General features: G+C 48.1%; 1 long non-coding RNA gene across 1 annotated transcript; it reads left to right on the top strand.

Moving 5' to 3' along the window:
- The first annotated feature begins 947 nt into the window (after positions 1 to 947).
- Positions 948 to 2,675, top strand: LOC134433415 (uncharacterized). The gene is made up of 3 exons (XR_010031550.1): positions 948 to 1,000; positions 1,657 to 1,774; positions 2,631 to 2,675. It is a non-coding gene; the product is annotated as an uncharacterized LOC134433415 (long non-coding RNA).
- Positions 2,676 to 10,607: the final 7,932 nt, after the last annotated feature.

Here is a 10,607-nt window from a genome sequence, read left to right as displayed (position 1 = left end):
CCTGTGTGGGCTGGCTTTCACTACAAGATCTAAATGGCTTCTCCTTTCTCTGCTTCTGTTTTTTTTTCTAGGAGTTTTGGAGACGTTCATAGAGCACTCAACACTGCCACAGGAGGAGAGGTAAATGTCAACAGCCCCTGCAGACTCTGCTGCACTTGAGGGCTTTCCCCTCTGGTGTGAGCTGTGGCTGGAGCTTTGGGCAGAGCTGTGCTGAAAAGGCACAAGAAGCACAGACTGGTGCCAGCCCACAGAACACATTTGGGACTTTGTCCTCCTCAGCTGCCGGAAGGAAGGCACGGAGGGCAGCGGTTCCTTTCAGAGAAGGACGCGCTCACTCGCTCTCTGTTGCTGAAACAAAGGTGGTGCCTGCGAGCACCTCACTGCTCTTTGGGGCTACAGCTTCAGAGTCCTGGATTCTCATCTCTGGCTGCCAGCAAATCCATCTGAAAGTTACTGGCAGATCCTTAGCCACCTGCAGTGCTGCACTTGGGAACTGCACATAGGGAGAGATCTGCAAGGCATCCCTGAAAGCCCTAAGCCCTGCCCATAGCCCAAGATGTATCCACAGAGTATTAAGGCATGGATTACTTCTTCTGAGTCCCAAACCAAGCAGCAGAGAGTGTGGTCAGAGGTTTGTGGGTGATAACTGAGACACTGCTGTTACCAAGTGGTCAAGGCAAAATGTCAGTGGCCCCAAGTGTCTTGTAACTGGCTCCCAAGGGAGCAGAGAAATGGGCTGTTGGAATGTCAATTCCTAATTACTGCACTGCCTAATCACAAGGCAGTTTGGCACAGCTCAGCTGTGTCATTGCAAAATCACTCGCTCCATGTGCCTTGTGGTCTCGTGCCACCAACCTCTCAAGTTACTGATTTTCAATGTCATTTTAGGTGGCCATAAAAAAATACAGCTTCAAGGACTGAGGAAGAAGGAATTAAAAGTCAACGAACTCATGGTCATGAAGGTGAATAGAAATCCCAACCTGGTCAACTGTTTAGACAGGTGAGTTGTGCTTTTGTCCCATGAATGTTTGTTTACATATTGCAAACATGCAAGGTAAAATCCCACTTTGGTCACTGGCAGAAAATAGAGCTGTAATTATTGGCTAATTATTATTGCTCTTTTCATCTCCAGTGGATGGGAAGAGATTGCATTTTGTCTGCATGAGTCTTCGCTGGAACATGGTATTTAAAAATTGTTCAAAAACCCAGATGATTTGTGTCTTACTAAATCAATGATCTCTATATTCACAGCCACCACTTTGTTTTAGAGCTTGATTTTTTTCAAGTGTCTTCTTATGTCCAGGTAAACTAACAAGGATTTCCCTTGGATTGTTGCCACTGGTTTTCATTGCTATGCATGCCAGGAAGATTAGGTGCTTTTTTCCAGAAAAACCATGCGTGACAGGTTTTTTTATCTGGGCTGTTTCTAAACTGCACATTTTGCTTACTGCCCATCTAAGACATCTCCGTTTTTGCAGCTGTGCCTTTCTCCTTGAGACTGCACAGATGGCAAACAATGCACAGCCAAGAGGAAATGTCTATTCCATTTTTTTGTCTTTGTCTCAAAGAGACCTGAAAAGAAGAATCAACCCTTCTTTTCCAAACAGCAACCTAGCCATGTACATTCATCTCCATGCCCTTGTTTCCTTCTTTCAGCTACCTTGTGGGTGAGGAACTGTCCCTGGTTATGGAGTACATGGATGGAGGCACTCTGAGCAATGTCATCAGCCAGACCTACCTGTCGGAAGATGAGATGGCAGCCATCAGTCGGGAGGTCAGCAATCCCATCTGTGTTTCCAGGGGCTTGGGCAGGATTGTCTGGGAAACAGGGGCTCAGAGCTGGAGTGATTTCCCGTGCCAAGCTTTGTTTCTGTGTTGCTGCTATTCTATGGGCAAGTAAAAGCATCTCAAGTGAAAGGCCTGCAAGTGCCCCTTCACTCCCTGTACTCAGTGCCAGTACTCTTATCTCCTGCTGTAGTATTCTCACTCTGTCTCTGGTATTTGTATTTGTATTTGTATTTGCTGTTCTCCACCTTGCCTCTCTAAACATTTGCCTGGAGTCTGTCTTCACTGCATTCCTTGCCTGTAAAAGCAAAGGTGCTGGTGGCAGGATTTGAAATGATCAGCAAAGAAAAAATACTCATTTCTCACAGTCCTCAGCTGAAAAGAATAGAAGTGCAGCCAAAATGCTCTTTGCTTCCACAAAGTGACTGGTGTGATACTTCCAAGCCTGTGCTGAGGCCAGCAAGAAAATCTTTTCCATGCAGCCTCCCACCCAAAAGTGATCCACTAAACACCAAAGGGAGGGACTTTTCCTTTCAAAACCCCTCCTTTGTCCTCTGCAAGGAAAAAGCACGTCCACTGCAGCAGGAGTCATCCTGGCTGGTTGGCAAGGGACAGCCTACAACATCAGGTGCTGTTGCTCTTTCAAAAGCTGACGTGCCTTTCCTCAGAAAGGTCCTGATCTGCAAGTGTTGGAGCAGCAAGCTCTTCCTCTCAGTGGCCATTACTGTTCTGCCAATACTCCCCATTCCCCTGGAGAGGGAATCTTTTAGATTCTTTGTTTCCTTTCTTTTTTGATGAAATCACATCACTCATTTTTGCCCTCCTCTTTCTGTTTTCTCTCTCAGTGCCTGCAAGGACTGCAATTTCTTCATTCAAACCACGTCATCCACCAAGATGTGAAGAGCAGCAACATCCTTCTCAGAACTGACGGTTCTGTCAAGCTGGGTCAGTATATTCTTGGTCAGGTGCAGTGTTCCAGTGATGTGGGTGTGGGGCTGCTTGGAGTGACTGCCAGCTCCCCAGAAATGGTGCTGGTGGCAGTGCAGGGACCCCTGCTGCGAGCTGAGGGCACAGTTGGAATGTGCACAGAGGTATAAGGAACCACAAGCAGTCAAGAGTGGCCTTGCTCTGTGTGTGTCCCTTCCAGACAGAGGGAGCTACAATCTAAAGCTTCAGGGGAATGAAGTCCACTGCTGTGAGCAGCGTTAAGAAACCTGGGATTTTTTGGAAGTGGCCAATTCCATACTCCCTTGGCTAAAGCCCCAAGGAAATCGAGCATGGACAGTTCTCCAGGAGATCCAACAGCACATTGTTAGCCTGAGAGTGGGGAATTCTTTTGCTTGGTTTCCTAACTGGAGCTGGCTTTCATGGTTTGTTGTTTTCTCCACAGCTGACTTTGGCCTCTTTGCTCAGCTCAGCCCTGAGCAGGGCAGACGGAGCTCCGTGGCCGGCGCTGCTGGGTGGCTGGCGCCTGAAGTGGTGACAGGTCAACCATGTGGCCCCAAAGTGGACATATGGTCTTTGGGAATTGTGGGCATTGAAATGGTGGAATGAGAAGTTCCTTCCTGGAACGCAACTCCTGTCTTGGTAAGGTGCAAATACTCACTGATCCCACTGTCTTTCTCACCTGTCCCGTGTTCTGTGTGCCATTGGACAAAATCCCATTGCCATCTGCTGGCACCACTTCCACCAAGGTCCCCTTCTAAAAATGCCCCTGCAGCACATCAGCATCTGCTGTAGCTTTGGTTGTATCAGAAAGGGAAGTGGCAGTTCAGAAACCTAACCAGTTCAGAAACCTGCCATTTTGGCCTCCAGCCGTGCCTGACATTTCCCACTTGTTTTTTGAACAATGTTGGAAGTCTGTTTCTGAAGGACAAGAATTTTTCAGTGGACAGGGGAGACATGTGATAAATATCCTGAGAAATAGAGGTTAGACCTTCCCAGTTTCAATTTTATAGAAAACATAGGAAAAAAGGAAAAAGAAAACTAAACAAAAAAGGAAAAGAGAAAAAAAAAACCTACTACCAAAGCAATGCCCAAGCAGTTCTGCTTGCTTTTTCATTTTTTAAACACAGCTCTTCTCTTCCACTCTGTAGCATCTTTTCCAAATCCTGTGATTGTTGAAACTTTCAGGCTTTCAAGTCATCTGTACATTGTTCAGTCATCTGTGTGGGTGGCCTGGATAAGTGTAGGATGTGTTTTTCTCTGACTGCAGTTAGAATTGTTTGCCAAACCCTTGGCTGTTTCTTGGTACTTTAACAAGTTGATGAGCTCGCAGGCAGGTGCCTGGGCAGGGATCCACCGTGGGCAGTTGACACCGGTGCTGTGTTTCTTTACCACAGGAGCAGGGCCATCCCTGGCCTGCACAGTTCTAATGACAGGGAGGGCTCCAGCTCCCCACCATGGCCAGTGGCTGAGCTCAGCTGAGAGTCAGGATAAAACCCTCTTTGTCACCTCTGGTGATGTGGGAAAAGGACAGAAAGCCGCATCAATTATTTGTACACAAGGGGAGTGCATTGCCATTTCTGGCTTTGAAATTCTCCTTTGGGTTAAAGAGGATAATAGCAAAGTCTCTTTGGTCACCATCTATTTCAGCGCCATGAGCACAGAGTTATCATGACAGTGGTGGGCATTTTTATGGAGACTCCAAGGCCTCTTGCCATTGTTATTTTTGTCTATTTGAGATGGATTCTGCAAGTTGAGGTTTGAATAGTTCCAAAGGTGTGTCTTATGTTTCTAAATACCATCTTGCAAAAGCAGAATGAGCTCTCTCCCCCTGACTTGTCAGTGTGTAAGGGCTTGGTTCCACACTGGATAATGATCAGCTGATGTCTTGCCAATCTACACTGTAATTCCTTGGCCTGAGGAGTATCAGAAAGACCTGCTGAGCTCCATGGACACTGTCAGCTGCATGGAAGTGAGCATCCTTGGCCTTGCTGAAGAAACTGGAGCTCAGCTTAGGTTAGATGCTCTTGAGCAGGAGAAAGGCTGGAATCCTCAGGGGTTTCCAGAGGCGTGCGTGCCCAGAGGGACTGAGTTCTGGGGAGCAGCTGGATGTTTCTGCACATCATGGAAGGGGACTGCCAGACAGCTCAAGCCTCACCACATGCAAACACTCCCCAGCTCTTCTCAGGCAACATTTGCTTTGGGTTTCAAGTTGTTCCCACTTGTCTGGCTATGAAGATGCCCCTCAAACCACAAGGCAAGCCTCTCAGAAGAAATGTAACTGGTGTTACATTTCCAGAAATGAAGAAAAGAAGCCCAAACACAAGAAAGTTGCTAAGGCACTGGTTTTTAGGGAGGAACTTAACCCCCTGTGCAGTTTCTTCTCACTGGGAAACGTGCCTGAAACCTGGCCATGAGGGTGTAAAGGCCACAGAGTCTCTTCTGCTTCTTGTGCAGTGCTGCTGAAACACTCAGTGACCATGTTTCTCTCCTAGCCCAAGCCACATTCTGCCCATCACCAAGCCAGAGCCTGGTGACGTGGAGAGCCTGCCAGAACCTCCCATTTGTTTCCTGGCACTTTCTGGGATGGGCCTACCATTCATGCATTGACTTGAGTAGCCAATTGAGCAGAGGGTGACCGTAGGGATGGAACCTCTCCTTCTGATTTGACCATGAAAGGTTTTTCTTTTCCATGTAAGGAAAGCAGAAATTTTCAGGCTGCTGAGAGACAGAGCTGCAGTTGGCTCCTGTGTGCCCAAGCAGGCATTTTCATCCCAGTACATTTGTGCATGGATCTTAATGTGTCTGTGTTGAAGATGAGATCCCAAAGATTTGTTTCCCTACCTGAGGAATACCTGGTGGATTTCCTTTCTTTTCTTCCAATTCCCATTCTTTTCAAGAACAAAGCAAAAAGATTGATTCATTTTGTTTTATGGCAGCTGTGCTTAAGGGACAAGAAGCACTGCAGAGATACTTTTCATGTACTAACCCTTGGATAGAGTAGAGTTAGTATAGCAAAGTCCTTCTTCCAAAAAGCCTCTCAAGCTGGTATGAATCCTCAGGGAAGGAAATGCGCTTGTGCTGATGTAGTTCCCACTAACTAGGTCAGTCAACGAAATCAGCTGCCAAGGCAAGATCTGTGGGATGTTGGAGAGGCTGTGATTGCATCGGGGTTTGGGTTTTTGGTTGGTAAAGGAAAGTCATCTCTGGGTCTCTGCCAGGGCAGAAACTGCCACTGCAGAGTGGAGCTTAATCAGTGGGATCTGGGAGAGCAGTGACAGATGGGAAAGAAGCAGGTGGAGCCTGGTGTCTCCTTTTTCCCCAGCCCCAACTCCTGATAGCCACAGGAGGAAGACAAAAGCTGAAGCAGCCCAACTTATTTTCTTCTTGCCTGCGTGACTTCCTGAGCTGCTGCCTGCAGAGAGACGAGGCGCGGCGCTGGTCTGCCAAGGAGCTCCTGCAGGTAAAATGTGAAGGGGCTGCAGGTGAAACAGGCTCTGAGGGATGGGCTCCTCCTCCACTCAAGCCCAAGGCATCAGATGAGCCCCCTTCCTCCTCACCTCCACTCTCGGTGCTCTTCAAATGAAAATGGTGAGGAATCCCAGACTGGGCTGGGCTGGCAGGGTCCTGTAAAGGTCCTCTGGTGCCAGTGTCCTGCAATGAGCAGGGACCTATTTAAAGACATCAAGTTTCTCAGAGCCCTTTCCCACTGTAGCCAGAATGGTTGCAGGGATGGTGCTCCTACAAGCTCTTGGGGCAAGCTGTGCCAGGGTCACACCATGCTCCGAGTAAACAAGTTCTGATTAGATCATATTTGTGTTAAAAAATATTCACCCCCATCCTATTGTATCTGGCCCTGTTAAAAAAGATGTCCTCCACTTTCCTCAAAGCCACTCTGATGTCCTCCACTTTCCTCAAAGCCACTCTGAAGTCTTGGAAAGTGGCACTAAAGTCTCCCTAGGGCCTGTTCTTCACAAAACTGAATAACTCCAGCTCTCCCTGCATTTCCTGACTCAGAGAGGTCCTCTGGCTGTTCCTGTCACCTTCTTTTGTAATTTGGTGGGGTGTTCAATTTTATGTAATGGCAAAATTATTGAAGTAGAGCAATGCAGGGTACAGAGACATAAAATGGTGGTGGAGGAACCCAAGGAAGCCAGTCCCAGCCTAGGGGTCAGAGATTTGGCTGTGGGCAGGAGGGGCTGTGGGGGGCTCACTCTGAGGGGCCCTGGTTTGTGCCCCCCAGCCCACCCTCAGAGGTTTCTGCCATGCAAACAGGGACAGCTGGGAGGGACTTGTCCCAGCCCCATCTGCTGCCTGGCACGCTCAAGCAGACGGGAACTGCGCCAGGGTTACTGCCAGGTTGTGTGGCAGAGAGGGAACTGCAGGGCCCAGTGCCACTGGGCTGGCCCTGCTGGGAAGGAAGGTGCCATCCAGCACACGAGGGGCAGGGCATGGAAAGGTAGACACTGCTTTCTGTCCCTGTGGGAATCAGCACAGTGCCTGTCTTTCAAAGAGAGGGACCAGTGTGAGGCTTTGGAGTTTCCTGAAAAGTAGAAACTCCAAGGACAAAGAAAGCACCATTTCTAGAGCACTGACAGGGCAAAAATCTCAGCAAGTTGAGGACACCTGGATAAATGGATGAGTGGGATTCTGGGCCAGGTTTGCCTGTGATGGCAAAGTCCTGCACATAAAGTTGGAGGTGTAGATGGTCCCATTGGTCCTCCTCCTGTATCTTTCTCGGAGCCAGAGGAATCCTGTGAAGCACTGAGCTTGGAAAGTCATGGTCCATTGTTTTTTGTTGCTTTTTTTCCCTTTGGGCAGCATCCATTTGTAACATTTGCTGAGCCTGCGTCCAGCCTGGTGCCGCTGATTGTTTCAGTGAAGAAGAGGAGGGAGACAAGAACGTGACAATCACATCAGGACCATTTATTCCTCAACCAATTTAGAGTAAGATTGTTGGTTAGGACTAGGATTAGGATTAGGATTAGGATTAGGATTAGGATTAGGATTAGGATTAGGATTAGGATTAGGATTCGGGATAGGTTTAGGGTTAGGGTTAGAGTAGGATTGTCTAATAGGACTGCAGAGTAGGATTGGAAATGAATAAAGTTTCTGAAACCACACCTCACCTTGAAGATTCCCTTCCTTCTCACTTTGCGAATAAGCTCAAAAATTCCTTCTGAATTGTCTCTTGTTTCTTAAAGGTGGAAAGTGACACAGTGTCTTTGGCATGGTGTAAAAGTGGGGAAGGATGTTCTTCATTCATCCTCTCCAGACCACACTGCCTTTGGAATATGGCCCACTGGTCTGTTTTTGGCCAGCTTTTGTACTTCTATTTGAGGCAGAAAGGGCAATGGCATTTGAAAGCAAAACCAAAAGAAGAATGAGGCAGCCCAAACACCCTGTGCAGATGCAGGCCTTCAGCTGTGACTGGAGAGCATTTGGGCTCCTGCCACTTGGATTTGGATCCCTAAATGCAGTCATCTCTTTGGCTGGAGGAAAGCCTTGCTCAAGTGAGAAAGCAGAAAGATCAGAGAGGGTGCTCGGGAAGGTCTCCTGTGGTGCAGAGCTGTCAGCGCCTGTGAGGTGAGAGCGGGCCCAGCCTTGCCCGGGCTGGAGCCCCAGCAGAGCCCCGGCAGAGGCCGGAGCAGCCTGAGCCACGGCAGAGGCAGGCTGGAAGGAGGCCCTTGGAGCTGCAAGAGGCAGCAGCCGGGCCCTGGGTGCCTCTTGCTGGGAGCGGGCGAATCCTCCGCCCTCAGAGCACAGGTGGCAGCTGGCTGCTGCCGAGGGGAAGCACAGCCATGCTGGGCACATCCCGGCCTGGAGGCATTGGCTGTCTGGAGTGTGCCCAGGAGCAGGGAAAGGCCAAGGGCAGCCGCGGGCCGCTGGGCTGCCTGAGGATTCCTCCTCTTCTGCTGGCTGCCCTGCAACTCCTGGCAAAGGCCAGCAGTGTGTGCAGCACTCTGGGCACCGGGGCAGGGAGCCGGGCTGCTCGGCAGGCTGGAGCACAGGGCAGCTCCTTCAGGCCCGGCACTTGTGCCAGTGAAGCGAGGCCAGTGTGAGGCAGGGACAGCTTGGCAGGGCCCATCTGCAGGAGCCAGCGCCTCACGCAGCTCTGGGAGGAAGCGCCTGCAATCCTGCAGTTCTGCACTGAGCCAGAGCAAAGGTGTGAGATGCAGAGTGTTTGGCAGAAATATTCAGGCCAACCAGGCCAGCCTGCTTGGTGCTCTGTGGCGCACAGCAAGCACTGTGCAATGCAGCTCTGAGCTGCTGGGAGAGAGGCAGTTGGGGATGTGCCTGAGATGAGCCAAGGGGTTAGCTGAAAATGGAATTAGGATAATTGAAAACTGCAGATGGGTCAAGGGGCTAGATGGGAATAGAATTGGGATAGTAGAAGATTGCATATTTTAGTTAAGATTTTAAAATGAGGTAAGAAACTAAGTTAGTAATACAGCTAGAAGAAATCACATACCTTAGTTAAAGAGTAGCCAATATATTAGGAACATAAAGCTAGGAGTGACAGGGATAGAGGAAGCAATTGTGAAGAAGCAGAGACCATAGAAATACCTTGCCTTAAGAATAATTGAACAGTTAGGAGAGGCTTGGACCATGAGCAGCAGGTCCAAAGGTCTCGCCAGCTGGCCATGGGAGAAGAGTTCACCATGAGCAAGACAGCTTTCTTCCTCCCATACAACCACTCCCTCATTTCAAAATCCCACCGACCCAGTTACGGGAGTACAATTGTGCAGCTGTAATAGATATTCAGCTGATAAAAATGCGAAGCAGACAGGTAAGAATTATGTATTATGGGTCCTTAGAAACCCAAAGTAAAACCTTTTCTGTAGAAATAGAGAGCAGGAGTCTGCAACTCCTTGCACGTGTCTTTGGAAACTAGTTCACATGTGTCCAGGGCTCCAATAAATACCCTTCTTTTCTAATATAATTAGTTGAAGAGTTGTTTGTCCGTGCTTCAAGGGTTATGGTAGAGTAGTGAACTGATTTGGAAGGGAGCAGAAGAGTTTCAGCAGGCAATTTTTGGAAGAGATGGAAGGCTCTTGTGACTGAAGGGAAAGCTATTTGGAATGGAGTAATGATCCCAAAGTCCATACAATTGTATCTTTCTGTCTGAATTTAAAACAGAATGCTTATAGATAGCTTCATGCAATTTGTCTTAAAAATTATCAAAGTCTTCATTCTTCTTTGGTGAATTTGTGTAAAAGACATAGTGTGTAACCCATCTGGAAGTGCAAGGATAGCATTATATGCTAGTTGTTGGCTCATCTGCAAGACTTGATCAATGCTCTTTGCCTGGGCAGTGGCAGTAGCCCAGGGCCCTTTGCCAAGTAACTGTTGTGCTGTTAAACCATACAGAGGATACCCTGCACTCTAGGTCTTTCTGCTTCTTGAGCACACTTTTCCTCCCAGCTTTTATGACACATCACTGCTGATGGGGTGGCATTCTAAGTCTTATTAGGGTATGCACATCAGCTGGAATTAATGTGTTAGATGGAAAAATATACTGCAGAAGTGACTGTGCAAGTTGGGATTTTCAACTAAATTGTGAAATTGCAGCTCTTAACTTTTCTAAAATCTTCCAATCGAAAGGTTTTCAAACTCTACTTGCAGCATTAGTTACTACAGGAAAAGCTTCTACATCATTTGAGAGAAAAGTCCCTTCTACAATAGCTTCTGGAATAACTTTTTTCTACTTTATTTTCTGAGCTGCTTCTATTTCAGGGTCACATTCCAACTCTAATTCCACATTCTTTACAGTGTGAGAGGGAGGATTTTGTTTAACTGTCTCGAATGCTGGCTCAGAGACAGAATGGAGGAGTTTTTGCAAGAGAGTGGCCATATTCAGCCAATGCCCAATCCAG

The sequence above is a fragment of the Melospiza melodia genome, unplaced genomic scaffold, assembly GCF_035770615.1.
Source record: "Melospiza melodia melodia isolate bMelMel2 unplaced genomic scaffold, bMelMel2.pri scaffold_18, whole genome shotgun sequence".
Classification (NCBI taxonomy): domain Eukaryota; kingdom Metazoa; phylum Chordata; class Aves; order Passeriformes; family Passerellidae; genus Melospiza; species Melospiza melodia.
This window is presented reverse-complemented; position numbering and strand designations above follow the sequence as displayed.